The 26,830-nt window shown below is 40.3% G+C and overlaps 4 non-coding genes across 4 annotated transcripts; 1 reads left to right on the forward strand and 3 right to left on the reverse strand.

The window, feature by feature from the left end:
• Window positions 1-788: 788 nt before the first annotated feature.
• Window positions 789-860, reverse strand: TRNAQ-UUG (transfer RNA glutamine (anticodon UUG)). Its single transcript has one exon. It is a non-coding gene; the product is annotated as a tRNA-Gln (tRNA).
• Window positions 861-1,447: 587 nt separating this feature from the next.
• On the reverse strand, window positions 1,448-1,519 carry TRNAQ-CUG (transfer RNA glutamine (anticodon CUG)). The gene has a single exon. It is a non-coding gene; the product is annotated as a tRNA-Gln (tRNA).
• Window positions 1,520-2,711: 1,192 nt separating this feature from the next.
• Window positions 2,712-2,783, reverse strand: TRNAM-CAU (transfer RNA methionine (anticodon CAU)). The gene has a single exon. It is a non-coding gene; the product is annotated as a tRNA-Met (tRNA).
• Window positions 2,784-3,397: 614 nt separating this feature from the next.
• LOC114010648 (U6 spliceosomal RNA) lies at window positions 3,398-3,504 on the forward strand. Its single transcript, XR_003552194.1, has one exon. It is a non-coding gene; the product is annotated as a U6 spliceosomal RNA (small nuclear RNA).
• Window positions 3,505-26,830: the final 23,326 nt, after the last annotated feature.

Raw genomic sequence — 26,830 nt, forward strand, 5'->3', positions numbered from 1 at the left:
ACTCCTTCCACAAAGCACTAACCAGACCCGAAGCTGGCATGTGTTTTTTTCCAAGGCACAGCGAGGAATGGTTACCTGGCCAGAGGAAAGGAAGAGGAGCTCATCTTCAGTCTGGCACGGAATAGAGATGTTCCTGTTGCTGCGTAAATGAACAACTAGTAAGGGCAGGTTTGGAGGAGGACAGCCAAGATGTTATTAACGTGTCCTTAGCTACTGGAAATGAAAACTAAATAATGAGGATTTGTGTCAGCAAAGCAAAGGTAATATTCATTTAAATGGTGCAGAGCTCAATCTGTGAGATTGTGCTCCTCGGAAATCGTGGTGTTTCGGCCCCTGGCTCCACAGTGAATACCTGAGTGCTCCTGAAAAATGGTGTCCGAATTGCACACATCTATCCGCTGAAAAGCAGATGTTCCTCAGAGCGAATGACTTCTTTTTTCCTCAAAAAAAGACTTAAAATACATATAAACCAACAGTAAAATATAACGGAAGACCTAACTGTAGGAAGAACTATATAAAGTTTTAATTGGTCTTTTTGTCAAATGTATAGCTGTTCATTCAGTTTAAGAAAATTAGTGTAACAGGTCAAGCAAAACCCTTCGGCACCCGGCTGCTCGGGTTTTACCCCCGTTTGGTCCGTACCCTGCGGGGCTGCGCTCCGACCCTGCGGTTTGTCTTCCCCGCCTGCGGGGGGCGTTACACGCAGGTCCGCGCTAAATGCAGGGAGCATCCACCAGCACCAGCGCCGCTCCGCCGGGGACATTGTAAAAAGCGTGGGACGCGCTTGCAGGTTCTACCGAGATTTGAACTCGGATCGCTGGATTCAAAGTCCAGAGTGCTAACCATTACACCATAGAACCAGGTGGTGGCACTCGCCTCCGCGCGGCCGGAGAATAAATCTACGGCAAACAGAGCGCAACGCTGCGGCAACGTGGGCCCCGCCGCGCCCCGGGTCCGACCGGCCGCGAATCCAGCGCAACCTACACGTTTGTATTTACTCCGCCTTTCTACAAGGTGCGTTGCCTTCGCAGCATAACGATCGCCAAGATGCAACGTCAGAGAGCGACCAGGACCGGCAGGACACCCTTCAGGCGAGTAAACTGAACGCTCCTCCGTGCAGCGGCGCTCGGCGGGCGGCCCGTGCTTTGCTAGTGCAGGATCTACAGCCTTTCCACACAGGTTGTTCACAGCGTTTCAGTACACTACGGCATGTCTGAAATTTTTCAGATGATTCATGTAAGAATGTACTAACCTAGCTGCAATAAATAATAAATATGGGTGGGTGGGTGTCAGGAAAATTCCATGGTTTGTTTCTTTTCAAGTTTAAATACGTTCATCAGGTATCAGGGCATGTCCGTAGGTTATTCCAAACTGCCCCGAAAAACACTCAGTTTCCCTCCAACTCATTAGCCACAGTGACAACATATGTGCGGGGGCAAAAACCATTAGGTTCCACCGAGATTTGAACTCGGATCGCTGGATTCAGAGTCCAGAGTGCTAACCATTACACCATGGAACCGGCTGAACGGACCCCCCGAGCCGCCCTTATTGAGGGACTCTTTCCACAGAAAAGGGGCAACAGTATTTTTTGTGCAGGCTCGTAAGTACAGTCTGTTTTGCTCCTCTTCCACTCTGCATAATTTTATGTAAAACTTCCACTGATGATTAATCCTACTGTAAATAATGCACATTTAGAAGCACCTTACCATTAAACAAAATGGCTAAGCCATTTCTCAGATCATGCAATTTAAAGCTTTGAGTATAGACTTTCAATACTGTGTGCACTGACTTTTACTTCACAGTTGTATACTCGTTTTCGTCTCATGCATTTCGGGCAGAGTATTTGCTTGCTGTATTTCAGAAGAAGCAGGAACCATTGTTACAACTACTGTTTTAGTTTGTCACATTGTTTCCTCTCTTGCTATTAATTGACCCATGTATAGGTAACAGAATGTTTCATCTAAACAGGCAAGCCATGAAAAAGAAATACAAACGTATGTAACGAGCTTTTTATACATTATTAAAGACCAAACCTGTTGGAGTGGATCCAGAGGTGGCCACAAAAACGATCAGAAGGATGGGACACCTCTCCTGTGAGGACAGGCTGAGAGTTGTGGCTGTTCAGCCTGGAGAAGAGACAGCTCTGGGGAGACCTTCCTGCAGCCTTTCAGTACTTAACGGGGGCTTACCAGAAAGATGGGGGCAAACTTTTTAGCAGAATGAGTTTGCAACAGGACAAGGGCTAATGGTTTTAAACTAAAAGAGGGTAGATTCAGGCTAGATATAAGGAAGAAATTTTTACAATGAGAGTGGTGAAGCACTGGCACAGGTTGTCCAGGGAAGCTGTGGATGCCCCATCCCTGCAAACATTTGAGGTCAGGCTGTATGGGGCTCTTAGTAACCTGGTCTAGGGGAATATGTCCCTGTTCATGGCAGGGGGGCCGGACTAGGTGGCCTTTAAATGGCCATTCCAACTCAGACCACTCTGGGGTTCTATGAAATCATCACATTGCACTAGAAGAAAAACTTGAAGCCTTCGTACCGCAGTGTCCTTCCTTTATCGCACCCACTACGGTACAGGTCGTCAAGGAAAAATAACTCTATTTGCAACACCCAAACGCTCACCCGCAAAAGAGCGTTCAACAGCGCGGGGGGAGCCGCCGGTTGCAACACCCTGTAACTCGGGGCAGCCGGGGAAAATAAAGATTAGCTAGCAGAGGATGGTTTCGATCCATCGACCTCTGGGTTATGGGCCCAGCACGCTTCCGCTGCGCCACTCTGCTGCTGTTGGAGACACTCCCTCCCGCCTCTCTTTAGAAGGGTCCCTTCCCGCTGCCACTGCCACCGCTCTCCCCGCTCCACCCCACGGGTAGGTGACATGTTCCCGCTCCGCGCTCCCCACAGGCAAGGGGTCACCCAATATAGCTCCTGTGTGCTCGAAAGACACTTGAAATAACAAATTATTTAAATTACCAGCATATTGACACAGCTAATTGATATTAAACCGAAGTAAAAACTACCGGTATGTTACCACAGAAAACAGTAATATTACTGACTGCAAAGAACTGAGTACTGCTGCCCTTAAAGGCCTCCGAAAACAAATTTTTAAGAAGCCAAGCGATGAGCCCCCGCGCGCCCCACCCCGCCCACCCGCCGCGCCAGCGCGGCCCGCCCCAGAGTGCCTTGCGCCTATTTGCATACCGAGGGTCGCCCGGGCAGGATTGTCCCCCGCCTCCTGCCGCCCCCCGGCCCGCCCCGGCCCGGCAGCACGGCAGGGGTGCTGTGCAAAACCTGCTCAAGCGGGTAGCCGCTTCCTTGCCAGGCACGCGGGCTCACCGTACTCTAAGAGATCCCAGCTCTCGGGGGTACAAATAGATGAGGAACCGCGCTTACATTCGTGCTCGCTTCGGCAGCACATATACTAAAATTGGAACGATACAGAGAAGATTAGCATGGCCCCTGCGCAAGGATGACACGCAAATTCGTGAAGCGTTCCATATTTTTTTTCCCCTTCACAGGCCTTCAGCCGAACCCCGGGCCGCCTGCAGAGACGGCCAGAACGCCAGGGGCAGCCTCCAGTGTTTAATTTCTTTTACATTCCTGCCCTGTCACGGTGCCCACTGACCTTGAAGGCACAAGGGTGGGACCTGAGGCCTGAGTGCCCCTGTGGGGACAGGTCCTACCTGGCTCAGACTCCTCCCTGTGCTGCCTGGGACTTGTTCTCCTCACGCTGAGATCTGGAGGCTCAGGGTTATTATACACAGAAGCTGGGTCCAAAAGTTTCCTGAGAAATGGCTCATTTCTGAGAAATGGTACATGCGCTACCTGTAATACTATTTAATTCAGTAAATGTACTATGGTTGCTGCAGAGAAATGACACACAACATCAGAAAGTCTGTCACAAGCTTTTTGGCCCTCCACAGACTTGCCTCAGGACTCAAATTATAGCATTGCCACTGGCCAGTGCCTTTTCATATTTCATTTTCCAGAGTTCTGCTTCTTACATTTCATCTGCTTTCCTCATCACCTCTTGTTTTCTCTGGACATGGTATAGCGTGGGCTCTGGAATAGGCTCTCCTGATCACTGCATGTCACGCATGAAAATGAAGAGCATTCCTCTATTTCCCTCTCCTTCCACCGTTACAGTCCATGGCTGCATTCTGTTGTGACTCAGCTCATGCTGCCGGTGAGAAAAAGTGTCACTCTCCATGCCAACTTTGCGCACATACTGTTTTATTTCTCATACTTCTTGTGTATAATTGAAGGCCTGTTCTCATCTGCCTCACTGAGCGAATTCAGACACAGAGTCAGAACATACACCCCCGCCTCTGAATTACCTTGGCAGGTCAGCATATTTCTTATAGAACACCTGTGAAATTCACACCAGTCACTTCTGCCCTGCTGCTGCAATCTCTGCCGTTCCCCCTGACCCTGGGCCGCTCAGGGTGAGAAGCCGTGCCGGGGACACCCGTTCCGCGGACGGACACCGGTGCCCGCCGAGCACGGCGAAGCCCCGGCCCTGAGGCAGCCCCGGCCCTGAGGCAGCCCGGGAGCGCGGGCAGCGCCGCCGCCTCAGCCCCGCCGGGCACGCGGCGCCGGGGGGCGGGCCACGCGCCGGGAGCCGCCTCATCCCGGGAGCGCGGGAAGCGCCGGCCCGGCCCGGCGGGGGGAGCCGCCCCCTCAGGCCCGGCTGAGCGCCGTTGTGAGGAGTTTCTCCCCAAAGTGGTGTTAATCTTCATGCAGGTGGTGTTAGGCAAAGCAAACCGACTTGCTGTTCGAAGTTTCTCACCAGAAGTGGTGGCTCGGCGTAGCGAACCAAGTCATCTCTGCTCATGCTACTGATACTGTATGAATTCACTTTAGGATAGAATAAACCTTGTAGTTAAAATATAATGAATATAAGAAATATATTCTAATTAAATTAGTAGTTGCACGACAAAAGCTGCTATGAAATCCTCTGTACAGCCCTGCACCAAGGCTAAGAACTTATATTTACTCAAAGAATGTAGGTATAGTAATTAGGTCATGTAACTATAGTCTGAAAGAAATAATTAATGAAATAACTGATCAAAGAAGGAGTCTGTTTCTCTTTCTTTAACTTTCTCTAACAAGGGACCTGTTTATAAGTTATCTAGAGAGAGCGACTAAAAGAAACAAGCAGAAGAAACAGACGGTCGACAAGGACATAAATTAGTTCAGACCGATAACGAACACTGCAAACTGGCAAGATCATCACGTACCAGGCAAGAGGTGAAAAGCACACCATGAGGAAGACCTACGGCCTTCCTCCCAAAGACCACCGCCCACGTCCTGAAGACCCCTGCCCACAATTCTTGGAGGAATTTGCGCAAGCGCAAAGGACTGATAAGCTAATTAACATACGAAGCGAGAGTAGGTGGGATTGTGTAATGAATATGTATATGTGTTAATTGAATATTCATTGCTTTATTGTATAAATATAAGATAATTATTTACTTTAAACATGCATGTTAGGCAGAAGGATCCCCCGTGCACCCGGCGCTGCCAATAAAGGATACTCAGCCACTAAGAAATTGTGACTTCGTTCTTTAAATCACTACCACATAAGGGGATTCTGCTCCACCAAACTCACCGCGTGCCAGCATGGAGATGTGGCAGTATTGTGTTGGTGCAGCAAATAGTACTTGTACAGTTAGACCCCTGACGATGCTTGTCCTGCCTGTGGGACTCGCTGGGCCCACCATGCCCCCGCAGCCGATGCTCCCACTCCTTGCTCCGGTGCCTTCAGTGCCGCTGGGTTGGGAATGCTGGTCACCTGCAGCCTCCCAGGGAGGATGGGGACGCACAAGGAGCTGTTATAGTTGAATTTGAAATCACTAGAGTCCGAAATAAATTCACTAAGTATTTATTAAGGCAGGAAAGCAAAAACAGCGCGCTGGGCGGCCGGGGAGTTGCAGCTCCACCCAGGCTCGCAAATTCCGACAAGTAACACAGCTCTTTTATCCTCAACTTCAAGGCCGGTTTAAGCAAACGGTTATGCTCTCAGTCCCGTAGCAAGAAGCTGTATATTACAAAACTAGTCTATTTTTACACTAAATTCAAGAGGAAGACAAAGGTTGTCATAGTAACATGAGATTATGGTTTAACATTGGCCTTGAGAAAGTACATCTCGCAACCTCATGGTTAACTCTTTTCTTGCCAGACTAAACATTCTCAAATCTGTTGCAGCAAGATCATTCCTTTTGTTAAAAGTTAATTTGATCAGCAAATTACCCTTAGTTACTTATTACAGAGCTGTGCCACAGGTGCTGCTAACTCCTAAGGACCTCTTGTATTCCAAGTTTTGCTACAGAAGCAGCAGTCCATTTGAGCGTTGCTTGGGCGATTTGCATGATGGAAGAAGTTCTTTTTGCTGAAGAATACTGAAAGTAGCTGAAATTCTTGTGCGTTCTGTAATTCACCTTCCTTCTCCACACTACAGTACCTCATGTTGTGGGATTCACTACCAGCTACCAAGCGAACAGGGGAAGATTTGGCAAAAATGGCGGTGTGGAAGGCAGAGATACCATCTGAAGGTACTGGTGGCCAAAAAACTTCCTCTGTTTAGAGGATGTGTGTAGCAAAGCATTGAATCAATACTGACTGTTTCTCTAAAAGATCTAAAAGTAATGTAAGAAAAACGAGTTATTTTTAGAAGGCCTTTTATGAATAGGTAGTGCTTTTGTGGCTTTGGCATCAGGAGGTTTATTTCTATTCAGTCTTAATTCTGTGATGGGGTGAGTGAAGCTAAATGAGGTGGATACTTCTTGGAAGAAAAAGCCGAACAGAAACAGATGGTGAGGGGGAGAAAGTAAAAATAGGAAACTGAAGCAAATACATTGTTAGAGATGCTGGTTTTCTCTAGTGAAAATGTACTAGCTTATTAGTTTGAGTACTCTGCTTGTTTAACAGTTCCTTTCAGCTTTTTTTGGTTTACTTCATGTTTTCTATATGAGAGTTTTTATTTCACATTAGCTACTACACAGCTTAATTTATTTGCTTTTTAATATAAAAAAGTATTATTCTTTGCAGATACAATGATAGGTGAAAGACTGAGGTTATGAAGCTCACGTGAAAGCATTTAAATGTGATGAATCATCCTCAGCAGTGACTGATAAACATAAGAAACTCTACTTTTTTATTAGTTTACATAGATCAAGATGCAATAAGGATGCAGGTCTTGCTAGACTTCTGTACAGCTGATTTTTCTTAAAGTCTCTTAGAATACAGTAGTTCCTGGTTTGTATCATGAAGGCCCAAATGACTAGGAGCTCAGTTTTGAAAATGAGCATGCTTTCTGCAAGTCTACACTTGAAGCCTTTGGGTCAATCTATCTTTTAATACTGTTCTTAATAAATTGGGTTGTTCGGAAAGCATTAAGGATTTTAATGCATGCAAAGACTCTTGCTGGAATGACTTGTGTGGTGATAAACCTTGCAGCTTTCAACTTTATTCTTAGCTCTCTTTATTAAATAAATAGTTCTCTTTATTAAGTTCATTCTGTTTCAGGTCAGAAAGAAACTGGTTAAAGCTGTTGATGATGAGAGAGCTGGTCTTTGTGGAGGGCTAATTAATATCACTGCTGTACTGTATTTTTTAATGGGGTATCAGTATTGCACTGGAACGTGGAAATATATGACTTTGTGCTAGTGTCATAAATCACTTTTTATCTAGGAATAACTCTTTTGTAACAAGTGGCTCAAAAAGCAAAGTGAAGAATCACTGCAGTAGGGTATTATGAAGCCCAAAATATTAAGTGGGGTCTAAAAGAGATTCAGTTAATGGAGTAAATGTCTTTCCGTGCCTGCTTAACATAATGGTTTGGATTCGCCCTATTGCCTTCAAAGTCCTTAAATCACTGGTAACTGGAAACTGGGAGAATATACCACATAAGGATCAAACATCCCCATACATTCTGGAAACAGGCAACATGGCTGGATAAACTTGGACTCTGTGTGGTTTTTATTGGCTTTTATTATATTACATAGATAAATTATTTATTACATGAAGGCGGCATTTCCAAGGAGTAGATTTTCAATCCCCTTTCACAAAAATATATAAAACATGACATAAATGGAGTATTTTCTTAAGTTTGTAAAGTACCTTATTGCTATGCTTACATTTGGAAACTAAATATGCAGGAGCTCAAAGATAACATGTTTGCTCTGGAAACTAATGAAGCACAGTAAAATATTTATCAGCACAAAGATGATAGTATAGCAAGGATTTTCCGTGAGAAGTTGATGGTAAGGGAGAGAGAGTGAGTTGAAGTAATGTAGCAGAGAGACTGCTATAAACTGTATAAACCTCTGAAATTCTTTCCTGCATGGCTGCAGTTGCGGTTCAGGAGCAGGCGGTGTGCTGCACCTGGTGCCCTCAGTTACATTTCTTTGCATTGCTGTGGAGGAAAATGAACCTTAACCTTTGCTGAGCCTGGGGTTTTGGCTTTGAAATTTCATTCCAAGGTGGCAGCTGCTACTGCCTTATAACATACACTTCATTGTACTAGGAATGCACGTTTAATAAAGGAGTTGTGTGAAACAGTTCAGGGTCAAAATATTAACCTTACTGATACGGACATCCAAGTGGTAAAATCAACATTAGTATCGGTGGGATTAAAAACATTCCCTTGCTGTGTCTGTCACACAGCCAGGATCAGCTGAAGTAGGAGAAATTAATACTGGCTAGCAGACCTCCTTAATGAGGAGGAACAGAAAAAAAATCACAAATATGGCAAGATACATTAAGAGCTTTAATTTTTATCTTATCTGTTAATTCATTGTTGAGAACACAGACATGCATCTTTATTTTTAAATGCTATTTTTAACCTTACTAGTGTGCGTAACAGCAGTAGCTTGCTTAACTTGGCATAAAAGACGAGTTGCTGCATATTTGCTTTTGTTTCAAAATTACTTGGTAGATGTAAATGTTGTTAGTACCCCCTTGCTTTTCTCAGCAGCTTTGTGATTTCAAGATAAACAGGAACTTCTAAACACACAACAGCTTTTAGTGGTTAACACAGTTCCATTATTTGGAATGTGAATCTATTTATACAGACAGTAACTGTGTTTGTTAAGGCAATCAGAGGAAACAAGTATGAAAAGTCTCTTAAACAGTCACCATTTACTTGGAAACAGTTACCACCAAGTATGTATTTCACATAAATAATGGTTATAGCAGAGGAACGATCTCATTCTTAAAAGGGTAAAATACAGGGGATTATTGTTACATACATGTATCACTGAGAAATTGTGCTGTTTTGAGAGAAACTGTAATTATGCTATGGTAATTCCTTTAAAACTTCTCTATTAAACTCACACTAAAATGTGTCATGCAAATCTGCTCACATACTGTTGTAAATGATGCATGTAAATAGATGTCACAACATGATGGCTTTTTTCTTTCAGTTCTTTATTTTCAAGTTACGTAAGTGTAAGACAAGTGTAAGACAAAAACCAAACAGATGATTTTGTTTCCGTTATTCAGCTGATTCAACAGATGCAAATAAATGTTTCTATAAGCCTTCAGACATCTACTAGTTCTTTAGCTAGCTTGTTTGACTTGTTACTGTGGAGTCTACCAAAACTGACCAGAAAAATAATAAAAAGGAAATCGAGAGGTATGACTGTCCCTCTTGTTGTTTAGATAAAATTAGCCATAAATATTGCTAACTTGGTCTGTATTTTTAGCTATTTATTTAAAAATTAAGTACGTGTCAGCAGAGGTGTGTGGAGGTGCTAAGAAACTAGCAGATTGCACGCTGCATACTGTTGTCATTATAATGCATTGTGACAACACGGATTCCAAACTTATGCTGCATTTTCTTTTTGCTTCTATCACTAACATAGTATTTCCCTTTCAACAGGTAAATTTCAAACATTTTCTGCTTTTCAGAGGAAGATTCTAGTTTTGTCTCTGAATCTGATCTTTCAGAAGCTACAATAATAATACAGATTTTAATTAATTTGTTAATTAAAATTAATTTAATTAAATTGCTTGGAAAACCTATTTTTTGCCACACGTTTACTGAAGTTTGTTACTAAATATTTAAAAATACAGTTACCTACTTCCTCTCAGCTGCAGTGACTTGCAGATACCAGTTTTTACCTCAGCATCTCTAAATGCTCCTTCAGATGTGCCTGTAGTTAATTGCAGATTTTAACATTAAGAAAAGGGCTTTTAACCAGTTTCCTTAACGCCGGTTCATGCCCGCTGCAAAGGAACCCTGCGGGCACCGCCTAACGCGCCAGGGACAGGGGCACAGCCGCGGGGCTCCGCGGGCCCGCCGCCCGGGAGGGGGGCACCGGGGGCAAGGCCGGCTCGGGGCTGCGGTGCCGATGATGCCCGTTACCGGCAGGTGGCCAGAGCCCCCGTGCCGCCCGCGGAGCGGGGCTGCAGGCCCGCCTCGGCTCCGGTAGGGCCCGCCGCACATGACCGCGCGTCATCAGCGCGCGCCGCCCGCCGGTCACGTGCCCCGTGTTTATCTCGTCGCCGCTGGTGCGGCCCGGCTGCCGGTGGGGGCGGCGGGTGAGCGGCCCCCGGGGCGGCGTGAGGGGTCGGCGGGGGCACGGCAGGGGCTGGGGGTTCGGCAGGGGCTGGGGGTTCGGCAGGCGGCGGGGAGCGAGTGTTTCCCTCAGGGGGGGCGAGAGGCGGGGCTGTCCCGCGGCCCAGTGCCGGGGCCTGGCTGGAAGCGGCCGCGTTCCCAGGCGCCGCTTCGGAGAGCGGGCCGCGCCCCCGGGGGGGCTCCCCTCAGCCCGGGGCGGGGGTCGCGGCTGGGAGCCGCCCGTGCCCGGCGGGTGCGCCCTCGGCTGCGGGCCGCTCTCATTTATAGCGCTTTAGGCTCTTAACTCCATAGGAGCAAAATGCTTATGGTGTCTGGCAGTCGGTCCCCGCTGTGATGGTCCGGAACGCTGAGGTATAACGTGTTGCTCTGAGCTACGTCTCACTAAATAGTCTTTCCTTTGTTTCTAGGCTTACGATGTCAGTGCCAGCAAAGAGGTGTGGAAGGCCCCCAGTGCTGACTTTTCTGGAAAAGAAAAAGAGAAAGCAAAGTCTTGATAGAAGAAGGGGGAAAACAAGGATTTACGTGGGAAATCATATTGACCGATGGTTGACACTGAAGGAAAAGCTGGATTTCAGAAATGATGCCGACGTTGCAGGGTTTTTACTGGACTTGTGAGTAGATTGTTTCTTCTCTGTTTACTAATAGCAAGTAAATAATTATTGGTGTTAATACCAACTGTGTATTTTCTTTCTAGGTATGACAGCTATGACCCATTGTCAAAAGCTCCAATCTGTTCCCTCCCTGAGGGTGTGAGAAGAATTACTGTGAAAGAAGAAAGGGCATCATCAGGAAGCACCTCTTTAATAGCAGCTGATGGAACGTTAGTAGTATATTCTCTTTATATGTAAGGGGCCGATGAAACACTGTTCTTTATAGTACTTGAAAGACTGTAGCTGACATTTAAAAAAATGGGATGGAAGTTATGTAAGAGAGAGGAAAGTATACAGCTAACTTTATTAAAAAGGAAGGTTTGTTAATATCCTTTGTAGAGCACCTTATGCATTTGTTGTTTGTATTGTTGTACTACTACTCTAGACAAAATTTTTTTGCAGAATAAGTGTTTAAATTAACAATTTGGGTTATGTTGACAGGTATGACAATGATGACCGGTTGTCTAAAGAATATGCTTGCTCTGAACTTGGAGATGTGAGAATTGTAACTGTGAAAGAAGAGAGAGAGATGCCACATGACTGCTTGTCAACGGAGGCAGATGACACGTTAGTGATACTATGGGGTTTTGCATTTGAAAATATTTTACATTGATTTTATTGTCACATTTTGTTTATTAGAAAATCATATCATTCATGCTTTGATTCATAATCTAAACACGTCTTGGTACATAACAGTTGGTCTAGTCCTTCCAAGGCAAGAATCTGAGAGATTTCGGAAAATTTCTAAGATCCTTAGAGTACATACAGCAAACCTGCTTGTTCAGTGACTGCATTCCTTAAATGTGTACAAGTTTCATTAATGGAACAAGAAAATAGCTAGTACTTTGAGTGTCATAGTCACTTTAGTAAGCAGTTAGGTTTTTACGGTAGTGCAGTCTCCAGGCAAATGCAATTGCATGTGCTTTAACCTTTCTCAAAAGAAAAATGTTTCATTGACTGAGTGATATTACCTACAAAGTGATGTGTTAACCTGTCTAAAAATAGTGCCGTGCTCAACGAGGCAACCGTACCATCAGTCGACTGCTGATTTCTTTTACTGCAGTGTCATCAGTAACTGAGGCATTCACAATTGAGATCAGAGGAGCCTCAAATAGGTATGCTTGTCCATTACTCTTTATTTAGGTTTCAATTATCCACAACAGTGTTACTGAATAATTGTACTTTAATCCGTGTCTTAGTAATCTGACCTTTAAAAAAATGTATCTTTTAATGTGTGCAGGGGGACACTGAGAACCTAGGACACTACATTGGCATTGCATGGTGTGTCCAAACCCCTCGCCAATATGGTGAAGTATGTAACGCACGTGCGTGTTTGTCTGATTCTCGTTTTCCACTGTGGTTTTGCTTGTGACTTTCCTAATTCTTTTTACTTTTGATTTTAGTAGGTGAACGAGTTGGGGTTCTGAAAGCAATTATATGGCACAGAAGAATTCTTGGAAGCTAGGTCAGGAGAAAATAAATACCAGTGCTGATGAAGCTAACAAATTCAAGTACATTCTTCAAAATAGTGTTTTTGTCTGGCAATGTAATTTTAGTTTGGAGTGCAGCAGTAATTGAATTCCTGGGACTGATTTGATACAGGTGAGACAGAGGGTTTGTTCCTAATTGATTGCTTACTTCAGCCTTCTGAGATATGTGAAATTCTGTGAAAAGTTGTTTGTTATGAGAAAAACTTTGTTGCCCTAAAAGGTAGAGGATATGGTGCTTTGTTAAGTCTCATGATGTCTATGCGAAGATGCTAAATCGCACCATATACATCTCACCTCTTGGCAACATACAAGTGATCAGACACATATGCAGTGGTAACTGTATAAGGCTAAGAAATGACAGCTGTCTAGGAATAAAGATATTAAAAAAATGAGGGGTTTACGGGACAGACATCCTAGGGCACGCAGTGTTATTCTTCCTACCAGGAGCAGTTGTGTAGCCTCTCTACGAAGAAAATAGTTTTGTGTTCCAGTGTCTGAACACCATATCACTGGTAATGCTTTTGGGTTTGTTTTTCATTCACAGTATAGCAGTGAGGTAGTGATGATCTTACTGAGGGATTCTTACTAGCTGTGGGATAACCATGCAGCGGTCAAGTGATTCGGCCAAAGTCATGTTGGTAGCTGAACTTGGGTCTTAGAACTAAACTCGATTACTAGGGGTTTTTAGTTGGGTGGGCAAAATTCTTAATTGTAGTGGGTTTCTGTTTGAAAGAAACAGTGGTTATGTTAATATATACTTTTTTTTTTCTTGTTGTTTTTTAAAGGTGTGGTACTGCACTTCCTATTGAAGGGTGGAGATGAAGGCAGGTATTTCCTGCTTTCCAGGCATTTGGGTGTCATGTTTTCCTGTTGCAGTTATTGTTTTGGGCCTTACAAAGTACGCCTTTTCATTCTGTGCTGCTGTGTAAGGGCTAAGAAAATACCGAGGTCTTGTTGAAGGTGCTTTATTAACAAATTCTGAACTAGTAGTCATAAAACAGCTGTTGTATTCTAGGCCTTTTACTGTCTAGTTGCAGGTTGGTTAAACACTTAACTGTTAAGAAACTGGAAATACCAGAGATGATGGAGCAAGAACACTTAAACTCACCTGCTTCATCATTGGCTTTAATGTTTGGTTTCTTGTCTTGGTTTGGGAGTCTTCCTGGTGATGATAGCTTTCAGAGGTTGTTGTTGTAGAGAATTAAATTGATGGAGAAAGAGTGAGGAAGTCAAGTAGCAGGGATTTTGAGACTCTTGCCAGGTGAAATGGTATGATTTTTTGAGTTTTGGCTATTAGGAACCATTGGAATGTTGAAATAACACAGGAAGAAAAGAATGTACAGAAATCTAATTTAAAGTATTAGCAGGGCATACCCAAAGGGAAGTGTTACTGAACCATGTCCAGTTAGGTTCCTGAATACAATGAGTTCTCCTCTAATGCTTCATTCTGTTATTAACTATCAACTTTAACATATAGAATACCAACCAAGCTAGATTGAAATTCTTTTTCTACTTTACATGTAACAAGTACAAAACTGTCAAAGCAGGTATTTTGTTGTTTTTCCTTTAATGTTTGTTATTTGCTCTGACATTAAGATTGAAGAATGATGAGTCAGAGTAGTTGAAGAGGGTTTTTTGTGGAAGCTTTGGGAGATTTTGGATTCTTTTACTTTTGCAATATTTGATTTATAGAGATTCAAAAACTCCTTTACTTGTACCTTTATTAATGAGACAGATTCTCATGACAGAACTGACTGACGAGATTTTAGATTGGGGCTTAGACTGCATAGTAGGAAAAACTTCTTCATTGAAAGGGTGGTCAAGCACTGGAACAGGCTGCCCAGGAGGTGAGGAAATCACCATCCCTGGAGGTGTTTAAAAACACATATATGTGATGCTTAGGGACATGGTTTAGTGATGGCCTTGGCAGTGCTGGGGTAACGGCTAGACTTGATCTCAAAGGTCTTTTCCAAACTAAATGATTCCATGATTTGATTATGGAATGTATCTTTTTTTTTTTTTGGCCTTTATTCACTAAGAAATTAAACAGAATACAAGTACAAAATAAATACTCAAAAGTGTTTGGTGACTGAAACCTGTAGGACGCGATGGTGTCAGTCAGTAGTAAATGATTAGTTGGGAAGTCCCAACCTTGAAGGTAGGCTTCAGCTTCAGTTCCTGTCTCTCCTAAAATAGTAGTAGCAATTCCTTTTAGAATTATTTGCTACATAGCTTTTGTCACAACTGTGGGATCTTGCAAGAGTCTATATTGCAGAACTTCTCTTTATCTTTAGTAATCTGAAAAGCTGTACAATTGCTGTCCAGACAAGGTAGTTGTAAAGTGTAATTCCCTAGCTTGGAAAGAAAATAAACGATCTTGAGGACAAGTCCAGTAAGCTGTTTATGCTGAAGACTTACCACAACACCTGTGTGAACTGCTGAGGAGTTTATTAGCAAGCTGGAAAACTTAAATTGTATTTAAAAGAAAAAAAAAAAAAAACCCTGATAAAATAACCTAAAATAACCTGCTTAGCAGGACAGCTTCCTGTGCTCTACCAACAAATTGATTTTTTCAGTTCTTTGTTTTGACTAGTCTTGCATTCAGATTCTCCAAACCTGGCCAAAGTATAAAGTAACAATTCTTAATTGAACTAAAATATTCTGCATGTACTGGTTTTGGTCTTTAGTGTTCAGTTTGTTTTCAGTTAAAAAAAGAAAAACAAAACAACACAGCCCTATCCCCCACCAAACCACAGCCTGTGGTTATTTTGCTGATACAATGTGAAAGTGAATGTGCAACACTGCTTTTCCTTACAGAAAATTAAGATTGAGTGATTAGTCTTAAGATAATCAAATAATCTACTTTATTTTAATGTTAAATGTTGATCTGTGCTTCACTTGGTGAAACCTATGTATACACATGATAAAAACCTAAGATGTTGGTTTGATGATATATATTGCACAAATTGAATTACTGTAATATTTCCCATGATTTAAAAATTAGAAGATTATATTAGAGGAATGTACTTGCCTACACATACTTTGTGAAACAGTGCAAACATATTTCATATTTAGATATTTGAATGCCATATTGTAACTGTTATCATTGTGTTACTTTTCAGGGTGACCAGCAAGAAGAGAATCAAGCTCTTGCATAACAGTGCTGGGGCAGTTTTTGGTCCATTTTGATTTTGCTGTGAGGGTATTGTGAACTATAAAGAATTACTGTAAGTTGTAGTACGAAGTTCCGTGTTACTTGTTGAACAGCACATTGAATTTAATTACCTAAAATTGTATTGTGTTATGTTAATATTAATAAAGTGTGTGGAGTGGATTATTTCACTGGGAGAATCTATGTAGTTCTCTGAAGGGCAACAAGAAACAAGAAGCCAAAAAGCTTGAGCAATGCCTATTAGCATATTTATAATTCGTGAACTTTCTGTTAATGAAAAAGTTCATCACATTTTATTTAAAACTCAAAGGGTTAAAACAGAAACAACGTTCTGGTAGAAGGTACAGCATCAAGCATGCTTCTAACCGGAATGTGTTTCTCAGAATGCTTTTTCATGGCAAACAAATCTAACGTATTTCACATACTGGAAGGTATTCTGGCAGTTTATTGATGCACTGAAAAATTATGGGTAAAAATATTGGACTACATCGTGTGTTTTGTTAGTGCCTTCTAAAAAATGAGCAATCAAGATCAGATACCATGTCATTTATCTAAATATATTTTGTTATTGAATAATTTGATCTCTTACTTTGGCTTTTGATACTACAAAAGCTGGTATATGATACCTCAATTATTTTCTTTTCTAGCAAAGATGAAGTAAGCGTGGAGTACTCTTAGTAACTGAAGTTCAACAGAATAGTGTTGGCAGTTTTGAATTTGTTTTGTAGTTACCAAATATGAGTAATTCTGGAAAGTTTTTAACTGAGAAACTGTGAAATTAGTGTGATTGTATTCAATATATGTTTTTCAGAAGGACAGAAACTCTCAGTCTTCTGACTTTTTTTTTTTTTCCCCACCCCCCCCTTCTTTAACCGCATGCTTTCATAAATGTTTAGATCTTGATCTTACAGTATTCAAGCCAGCTGGCTTTTCCCATCAACTTACGTTAGAACAGCATCTCTCTATGGAGAAATTCTCCTAATTAGGTCATTATACTCAACATTCAGTTTTTTTAATGAGCTACTTCACCTGCTATGAGAAACTGCTGTTCTTTTCTTTTGTTGCTTTGAAGTATAAAAATTCAACATTGCCTTTTTACCAATACATCTTTTGCCAAACGTTGCAGAGCGCCCTTTTTTTAATGAAGTAGAGAAGACCATTTGTTGAAGCTTTCTCAAAATGAAAATACGACTTCCCCTGTCTTTCTGTGTTCGCTCTTTGCTCTGCATCTTTCAAATTTTTGACTACCAAGCACTCATTCATGTAAGTGACTCAGTTTGGCTCATAGAAAAAGTATGTGACACTAGTTCTCAGTGAAGTTTATCTTTCAGCGCCACCAGATTTCCTGTTGTCAGTGTCATCACAGTGAAGAGGGAAGAGGACTTCTGCCATCAGTATAGTCAGTTACGTTGTCTACAAGCTCAGCAGAAGAATCTGCAACTACAGTAGGTTATTTCAGTAAGGAGCTCTGCCTTTCTGTGACATTTGAGCACCATCTTGTCAGCCTCTTCAGCGTAGTTCTTGTGCCTTTATAAATGCACACTGAAAATATTTATATTCTTTAATGACTTATTCATATGGAAGTAAACAAATACTGCAATTGCATGATGTGTGAAGGTGCACTCGCTACATAAAATTACTGGCAGAATGATCATTCTGGTGCATAGTACTTGGATACAGTAGGATTCAGCCATACTAATGTGTTTCCCCAAAAATTTGCCATTAAACTAGCACATCATGCTGAAGAAAAGTCAAGAGAAAAGTAGAGTTTTCAAAATTTCTTTTTGTAATGTTACAATATGCACAGATGCTATCTTTGGGGTTGTGATAACAATGTACACTTTTGAATATCTGACTTCTGTAGAACAGAATATTATTACTATTTTCCAGTAAATTTTGCAGAAGTGAATGGTAATGATTCTGAAACAAGATTCTTGCTTCTGCCAAGAATATAACAAGAGCAGTGGCTGTGTCTGCTTTTGGTAAAACAACCTAGTAAGTTTTTCTGCGCCTATAGGTCTTTGGGAATTGCTGAACATAAGTATGTTCAAATGTCAGAACTAAATCTATAAAAATTGTTTACATTGCTGTTCTAATGATATGTTAAGAATATACCCGTAGAAGTATCGCTTCAAGCAAAACAGTTAGTTGGGTTCTTGGCAATACTGAGTATATGCTTCTGGGCTAAGTAATGTGAAAATGAGAAAATTTCCTATATGGTTTTATAGTGAAAGGGAAACACTGGCTGTAAAAACAGATATTTTTTTTCTTTTTTTTGGTGTTTGTCTTGTGGTTTTATTGTCCCAGTTGGTTTCCTTAGAACTGTGGTTCTATCAAATCTTTTGAAATGTGAGTATTTAAGTGCGTAAACTGGGAGACTTCCATCCAAATAAGGACAGGTTCTGTGTTGGAACTTAAATTTCAAACCATTAGCTAAAGAACTTAAAATTCACCAGTTTTCATACTAACAACTTTGTATCCCATTACTGTGATTTTAGAAAATTACTTTTTGTAAAGGTAAAATAATTATGATTGTGCTCCTAGCTCAATTATTTAGTATTTCATGAAAATTTCAGATATTTTATTTTGAAAAGTTGGTCTTACCTGTGTTGTGGTTTACTTTTGTAGTGAAAACCTCTACCAAATGTGAGAAAAAATTATTTTAAACAGCTGTTCGAGCTTGCTTTGTGGAACAAGTAGTTTTGTACATCATCACAGACACCACTTGAGGGGGGTGGGTAGAACTGAGGTGAGACAGACTGGAGTAGATGACTAGAAAATAATGGTGTTTCAATGCCATGGTTTTTTACAGTTTAGAATGGCTGTTCAATTCTTCAGCTCTTTGCTTGTTTTGAATGCCTATCTGTAAAGCTTGATCATACAGTCTGAAGTTCAGCAGGAAGCAGAATGCTGCACCTAGATACATTATTTAAGAATATTAACGGGGATGCAGGAGTCCAGTTTTATTTGGAATTCTTTGGGCTTAGTAAGTAATCTTCAAGCTGCTTCTCTTTCCTCTTTTTTTTTTTTTTTTTATCCTGTAGTAAAATAGGAGTAAATTTCAAATGTAACTTCTACAAGGCATGATTGCTTGCCTATAAGAAATATGCATGAAATAAGATAGTATGAAATACTATCCTAAGTGTGATGATGCTTGTAATTACCTTTTCAAGAAATTTTCATATCCTGTGTCTGTTGTTAATGACATTTGTTTTGGGCTTCTAAATCAAGGCACCCCAAAGGAGTTTCAGCAATGTGTCATGTTAAGTGCATTCTCATGAGTCACTGCTGAAAATACTGATCAGTGGATGGCAGAAGGGAAAACGCTTCAAAGGAGGAATTCCAAAGGTAGGAGTAGTGGAGTTTCAGTTTGAGATGTGTAAATGAAACGTGAATTAGAGGAATGGTGAACCTGAATGGTTTTTTGTGGTTTGAGTGATTATGTGTCTCAGAACAAGTCTGCTTCCTCTCGTCTGATGTCTCAGCAGAAGCAATTAGTATTTCATCCCTGTATAATTCCAGAGAGATTCCTCACCTGTACAAGAATCACAGCTCTGGGTAGTGGGGATTGTGTTTTTATGAAGCTGAGGATTTAACAAATAAGTTGGACTCTTCGGAGATCAGATAGAACTGATAAGTGTGAGAAGCCTTGACATCTTTGCCACCTCACATCATAAAGCAATACTTTAATCTGTACTTCTTGTGTATAAATGTAAAATTGATGTGTATTTAAGATACCAAAATTGGTCTACCACTCAGTGATGTTTGTAATCCTGCTTTTCATGCAGTATTCAGTTTTATCTATAGATAGGCTAGGGCGTCTAGAAAGAAAGAGGGCATGTGTGTGCATGTGTATTATGAGTATACAAACACACTCCCACTCTCCATTTTATTTCATAAAATCATAAACTAACATGGATTGGAAGGGAATTACCTCTGAAGGTCATCTCATCCAACCTTCTGCTCGAAGCGGGGCTGACTTCAGGTTTGCATCAGGTTACTCGGTGCCTTGGCTAGCAGAGTTTTGAAAATCTCCAAGCATTTTACAGAATTTTGAAACGTTGTTTAACAGAATATAGGATCCAGAATGTAACATTTGTTTTGCATTACTGTTTTCCATTTTTCTTTTTTTACTGTTATCATAGCAGTCAAAGTCCTGATTCATGTTTTTTAAGGTATGTGACCTGACAGTATGGGAATGCTTAAAATATATTTATGCGGACACCTACATTATACAGCTACAGATAATTACTGATTTTTAATAGCTTTTCTGTGCTAAATAAAAGTGTGTGCATGTGGAGAACATTTTAAGATTTATCACAAAGACCTTACTTTCTCTGACTTTGAGAGGATATAGTCTGAACTGAGATAACCATAGATACTGTGTTACTATTGTATATATATATACACACACTATAGTATATATGATTACTATTATGTATGGTGTTTATAATCATCTTATATTTATTTCAGAAAAAAACCCTGGGTGAATATGCTCTTGAATATGCAGTTGGTAGACACGCTGTAAAATCAAGTGTCTCATATGGAGATATGATGCTACTTAATTTAGTTACATTCATTCTTTGGCTTTTATCAGATGAAGGGAAAAACTACATATATGTATCCCTTGCCAGAAAAGTGGTTCTTAGATATTTCAAAGCTAACTGAAGAAGTAATTGTTTTTCAAAATAGGCTGTTCTACCTTTCTGAATTTATCGTGTTTTCCTGTTCTTTATCTCCACCCTTGGTAGTAAAAGATCCTTGGGGTATCTGTGAAATCTTCAAATGGGAGGAACCTTGCCAGCTTAAGTGATGGGCTAAGTTTAGGGTCTGGAACTAAACAAGAGTGGAGAAGCTAGTCTGTAATAAAGGATAGCTACAGCTTTCTTAAAATGCCTTCTGACAGACCCCATTTAGCACATGCATCGTTAACAAGACTTACTTTTCTGTCATAAATTTCGAACTAATCCATATATGTTTGAGCAACCAGGATCACCTGCAAGTCAGTTACTCTTGAGAGATGTCTGCACCCCCGAAGTCATTTGTGTTGTTCAGGCCAAATTAGAGGAGGGAAGAGCAAAGGAGAGAAAAAAGCTGGAATAGTGTTTAAACCACTGGAAAAGCTTCCAGTGCTTTTAAATCAGTCTTTTTTACTCTTTGTGGTTTTTTTCACAGATTTCTTTGCTATCTTATATGCTTCTTCCTGGATAGTCAACCTTTTTGCAGACATTAGAAGATATTCCAGCAGAAGAATTTTATCTGTGTTTGTAAGCTTTGTTTAAACAATCATTTCAAAACAGTTCTTGTTGTGACCTATTTTTCAAATGAATACGTTCTGTAATACTAAGACAAGAGGTGCTCTCTTCAGTAGCCAAAAATAAAATTATATCCTATTGTAGTAGGATTTTATTGTAGTTTTAAAAAAATCCATCATATGATAATTTCAACCTGGCTTTGAGTATAGTACAGCAGTGTTTATCTTGTGATCCAGCTGTTGATCTGGGATGACTTAAAATTGAATCTGTACCCAGCAGCTCTGATACTTCTGCTGGTTTCTCATAGCTGAAAATGTTTCAGTATATTAGTGTGGCCTCACAGCTGTTAGCTTGGACAAGATTTGAGGACAAGTACCTCAACAGATTGCACTTATGTTGTGAACCATGACATACGTTAAGACAGCTGTGAAGGTAGCAGCAGGTGTGTTTTTATGTAAGAGTAGAAAACCTAACTGTTCCTGTAATTCATGTATCTGTTGTCTACTTATATCCAAAGTAGTCCTAAATCAGCATACTTTTTTTTAAGTCTGGTCATAAGATAAAGATGTATGTAAGTTTATTTCAAGATGGATGAACTGTACATACAGGAAGAAGGTATTTTTTCCAAGATAGCTTCCAAAAGGCGCAGCCAGAAGAAGATCCCTGACCAAAGTCTAAAAATGTTCTAGTGAATGTGCATAGTGTTCCTGTAAGCTTTTCATACCAAGACTGTATGCTTAGTGCAAGGTTGTCTATTCAGGGTAACCGGAATACAGGGGAGTCTGGGGGGTGTGTGTGTGTGTGTAATGGGAGGCCAGGGCTCGTGTTTCAGCAGCGCTGCTTACGCAGCTGCTCTGCTCCCCGTCTCTTCCTGGGCATTTATTCTGGTCTCACCATGGCCTCTTGCTCTGGTAGCACAGCACTTTGTGTGTCCGTGTGGGAAACTGGATACGGGAACTCACCTGGCTACAAAAATTCACCCTCAAAATGGTGTTGTCATTTTTCTTCATTCCTGTCATTTCCTTAATCTGGTTTGTTGCTTAGTCATACAAACATCTGCTGGCACGACAGGAGGTGCTGGAAGGATGGGAACTAGTGGCAAGCGCAGGAAATGACACTACCATTGCAAGTTTGCTATCAAACTGTTGGATAAATATTTACGTGTGATGTGAAATACCTTTTAACCTTGTAGTCATTCATAAAAGCATTGAGGAAAAAGCTGATCCAGTTACTTAAATTATTATGTCAAATTATTCTGGGATTGTAGGCAAATAATACCTACTTTCAGTGACGAATTGAAAACCTATTGAGCATTAGAAATAAGATGTTAGGGGTTTAATTTAAAACTATGAGCTTCCAGAATGCAGCTTTTAAGAACTTTTTTCTTCGTTTTCCCACTTTGTCTCATGCCTTCCTAAAAAACCCTCAAATGCAAACTGGAATGAGGGGGGGTGGGAATCTGTGAGGGTACTTAGTAGGTGTTTTAAATTCACTTATTGCAAATTCTGATTATGTTTTAATATCAGAACTTTTTGTGTTGTAAAATGGCAAAGGTGAGTTCCGAAATGCAACACGGTATCAATGCATTTAATGGTGTAGTGAAACCATGAGTTCTCAAAGGGAGTAAGTTTTGTATTTAAAATTCTGTATTGGGAAACGGAGGGGGAAAAATTTATTAGATACATATGTGTTCCTGTTTTGGATGTCCGGTGATTCTTTCTGCTCTCCTGCTTACCTCTGTTCTGATCTTGGTTTATTCCATTACAGTACACTGTACACATCTGTATCCATGGTACATGTTTTTCTTCCCCATTTGTGTATTAAAACTGAGCTCCAGGAATTACTGTAAGTCTTATATTGTAAATAATAACCTTTCAGTCTTTTCTTACAAAGGAAGAAATTAATGGAGTGAAATTTTCAGCCGCATTTACATTTTTAGGTTTGTGTAAAGGAGGGCAGAATCACAGATGTCTGATTTTCAGAAAAAGTTTGAAGTCTGTGAGTGGAAAATGGGATCTGTAGAAGTAATTGAAGACTGTTACTGGTGTTAATTACAGGAAGCATGTTCTTACCTGTGTTTGCTTTTTTGTTTAATCAAAATAGAGGAGAAATAAAAGAATAAGAATATATACATCATGTGATATTATGGAAACATGCTTTGGTTGTACAGGAGCTATTAGACTCAAAAAGCCTCTGAGGTAGGATGTTACCAAATGCAGTACCTATGGGTATTGTCATGCTGGCAGAAACTAAATTCATAATGCTGCCTTCAAAGCTTGTCTGTCCTGAGAGTGGGCCAAAGTTTCCCCCTTTGAAATTAAAAAAAGACACTTTTATATTGATCAACACTTCTCTAAAAAGCTAGTCAAAGTAAAACACACAAGAAAAAAACCCGCCCAAAGGTCAATCAGAGAGGAGGACTATCACTGACCCCAAACTTGCAAATAAAATCATTACTGTAGAGCTCTGTAAGGGTATATGACAAAGTTAATGCATTGAGTTACTTGTCACAGGTCAGTTTGCATAATTGTGATTACATCAGTAATCAATTTGCTTTCTGCAAATAGCTTCTTACTAAGTGTTTTGTGGGGAGAAAAAAAGTTTTGTTAAGTAAAAGAAAGGCAATTTGAATGAAAAGTGCCATTAGGGATGTGAAGGGGAAAATACAAACAGTCCCTTGAAACTGATTAGCAGAAAGTTAAGGTTCAGTTGAATCCACGGAGCCAGCGAACAAACTAAACCACTGAGTTGCTGGCTTTGTATTAGTTGGAAGTTTTCAAGTCATCTACCAGCACTGACCAACCACAAGGAAATGAAAGCAGTCTGCAGTGCAGGATTTCTGTAGCAGTTCTGTTTACAGGCATGTTCTAAAAGTAATATTCTTACAGGGAGAAGTGTTTAGCACAAATATTTTGCATTAGAAAAGTTAATGGCAATGTGTGAAAGTTGACTGATTTCAAGTTTGTGCACTCTGAAGAAAGGGAAATGTGTATACTTTAGCTGCAGCCTACTAATACTTCAACTCTATTTCTACTCACAGTTTTTAGTTTTGTTTATATCTTAGGATCCTGTTAGAAAATGGCTAGATTTTTTTCCCCACCATATTTAGGTTCCATGGTTGCCGTATTGGCACCTTGCGTTTTCAGTACTGAACTGCAAAGCTTTTATACTTGGCAAGTTTCAGGTTGCACAAACAACTTAGGATAAGATCAAAAAGTCCCGTAGCTGATATGATGGTATATGCTATGCTATGTAGTTGGTGTATGTTACAGTTTTTTCTCTATAGAACAGCCTCAAAATAGTTTAAAATGTATTTTTATAGTATTATTATTATGTGTATATTACATGTACATAAATGCTTCTGTTCATGTTAGCTTTCCATGACTTCTGCTGAGAAAACTTTTATCTTCTATTGGTTTTTTTTTTCTGAGCAACACTTTTGTTTTTCCTTGACCCATCTTTGCATCTTACTCAGTTATTAAATAACAAGCAATGAAGAACTGTATGTTGCTAACTGAAGCAACTGTAAATATTACAAGTGAATGGTTTCACACTGCTCTTCTGTTCAGTTTTGTCATGATCCAAACAGGCAGTTCCTGTTGGCAATAGGGCTGCCACACAAAATGCTGTGCAATAAATGTCACTATAGAGCACCAGTAAGAAACTTCAGTTCCTAGTCATGAAATAAAAGGGGTGTTTATTTCCTGATTTGAATAGTCTGTTGCATCATTCATTTTCTATGAATGAAATGCAAATAGAAGAGTATAATCTCAAATTAACTACAGACCAATTCAATTAGCAAAATAAATTGAGGTAGAGTAGGAGATGAGCTTTGAAGAACTTGAGTCCTAGAAGAGATCTATTCCTCTGTTGGACATCTGTCAGTAATTACTATTTCAGAGCATCAGTGGCTTTCTGATCACAGACTGGCTGGTTGGCTGTTCTCTAACACACTTTCTGTAGTGCTCTTGCTGAGTGCTGAGGCTCATCTACATTTTTCTGCTCCTGATCTTGAGATTTGGCTGTGTTCGTATCCCGAATATCCATGAAAGGGAACAGTGTTCCTCATGTTGTTCTGTTTTTCATGGAGGGACTGACCACACCATAGGAGTGGTCATTAAGCATGACCTAGGTGAAAAGGTAGAAGTGAGTGACATCTTTCTTCCTCAACATTATTTTATGTTTGTAGTATTTGCATTTTTTTCTAAATTATTTTAAGGTGGTTTTTGTTATTCACGTCACTTATGTAGTCTTTTTAGTTGTATTCTCATCATCCAATTTGGGAGAAAATAATCTGTTAATTCCTCCACATCCAGACTTCTGTAGATCTGTTTTATTTCCCTGGCTGCCCACAGAGAAATTGATTTACAAGAGGAAACTGCTCAAGTGTTCCCCTCCTCAAAAGAAATTAATACTGTGACTTTCTTCTTTCTGTCAAATCTTTAAATGCTTTCATGTATGTTTTGAAGAATAGGTATAAACTTAAGTTTCACAGAAAAAGAATTAAATAGACAACCTTTCCTGAATATTTTGAGATTTATTAGGAGCATAAGAAAATCTGTTGGGCCAGATGTGAGGCTTACGTACTTCAGGATCTTGTGTCTCTATTCAGGAAAAAGAGATCCACAAGCAGCTCCATCTTACATCACTGTACAAATGCAAGAATTGGTCTTGCCTGCAATTGCTAGGTTTTGTATCAATGGAGAAAAGAGGTGCTCCTTGTATTGTACGACTTCTAATGGGGATGAAAAATTTACTATCTTAAGTTGTTCAGGCTTTGGCTATGCAATTAAAAATACCAATACTGAATACTTTATATGGATATGAAAAGTATTGCTGCTGTCATCATATTCTTTATAGGATCTCTCTTTGTGTGCTTTGAATTCAGCAAATTTTCTGTCTTACAGGAATCTTAGAATATCTGTTTATGGAATGCAAGGTTGTTCTCACTGTGCTTTTGCCTTGTTATATTTCGATAACATTTGTCTCTACTGAAAACAATTGCAGTTTCTTAACCTTTGTGTACTACTGTTTTCATACCTCATCATCTTGGTAACTCTTCTCTGAACTTTGCTTAGTTCTGTAGTTATCCTTCTGGGCAGAGTAAGAAGTATTTCAGAAAAGTCAGATATAAAGAGAAACATCTTTTTTTCCACTGTGTTCTCTTTGGCTTTCTGCTGGCTGAGGGAATGGCACTGATTTTTTTAAAAAATGAACAAACCAAACTGATTTTGATTAAAGCTTCACTTCTCTCCTGAAATGACAAATCTAAATTAGGATGCTCTGTCATGAAAATAATGTTTTAAAGTACATTTTTCTTATTGGTGCCTATTAGTTTACACTTGGTATTGGTTTTAATTTGCCTCAGGTTATCTGTTTCACTTAGCTTATTTACATTTCTGTAATTCCTGTCTGGTTTTGATTAATGTAAATCATTTTACTCATTTGCCTACCCTGTCTTACACTATCCACTCCCACTCGCCAGCTTTTTTCTGCCAGTCAAACTACAACTTCTATTACTGTTTTTGTAGAACTTGCAGCTGCCACGTATAGTGCTACCACAGCAGTTACCTCCTTCAGATGCCTGAAGCATCTCTTCCAGATAAGCTGGACCTTGGCATCTTAATCTGCTTCTTTTTTTCCATAAGGTTTAATTTTATTATGATACCATATCGTAAAGG

Source organism: Falco peregrinus, chromosome 2 (genome assembly GCF_023634155.1).
Source record: "Falco peregrinus isolate bFalPer1 chromosome 2, bFalPer1.pri, whole genome shotgun sequence".
Taxonomy (NCBI): Eukaryota; Metazoa; Chordata; class Aves; order Falconiformes; family Falconidae; genus Falco; species Falco peregrinus.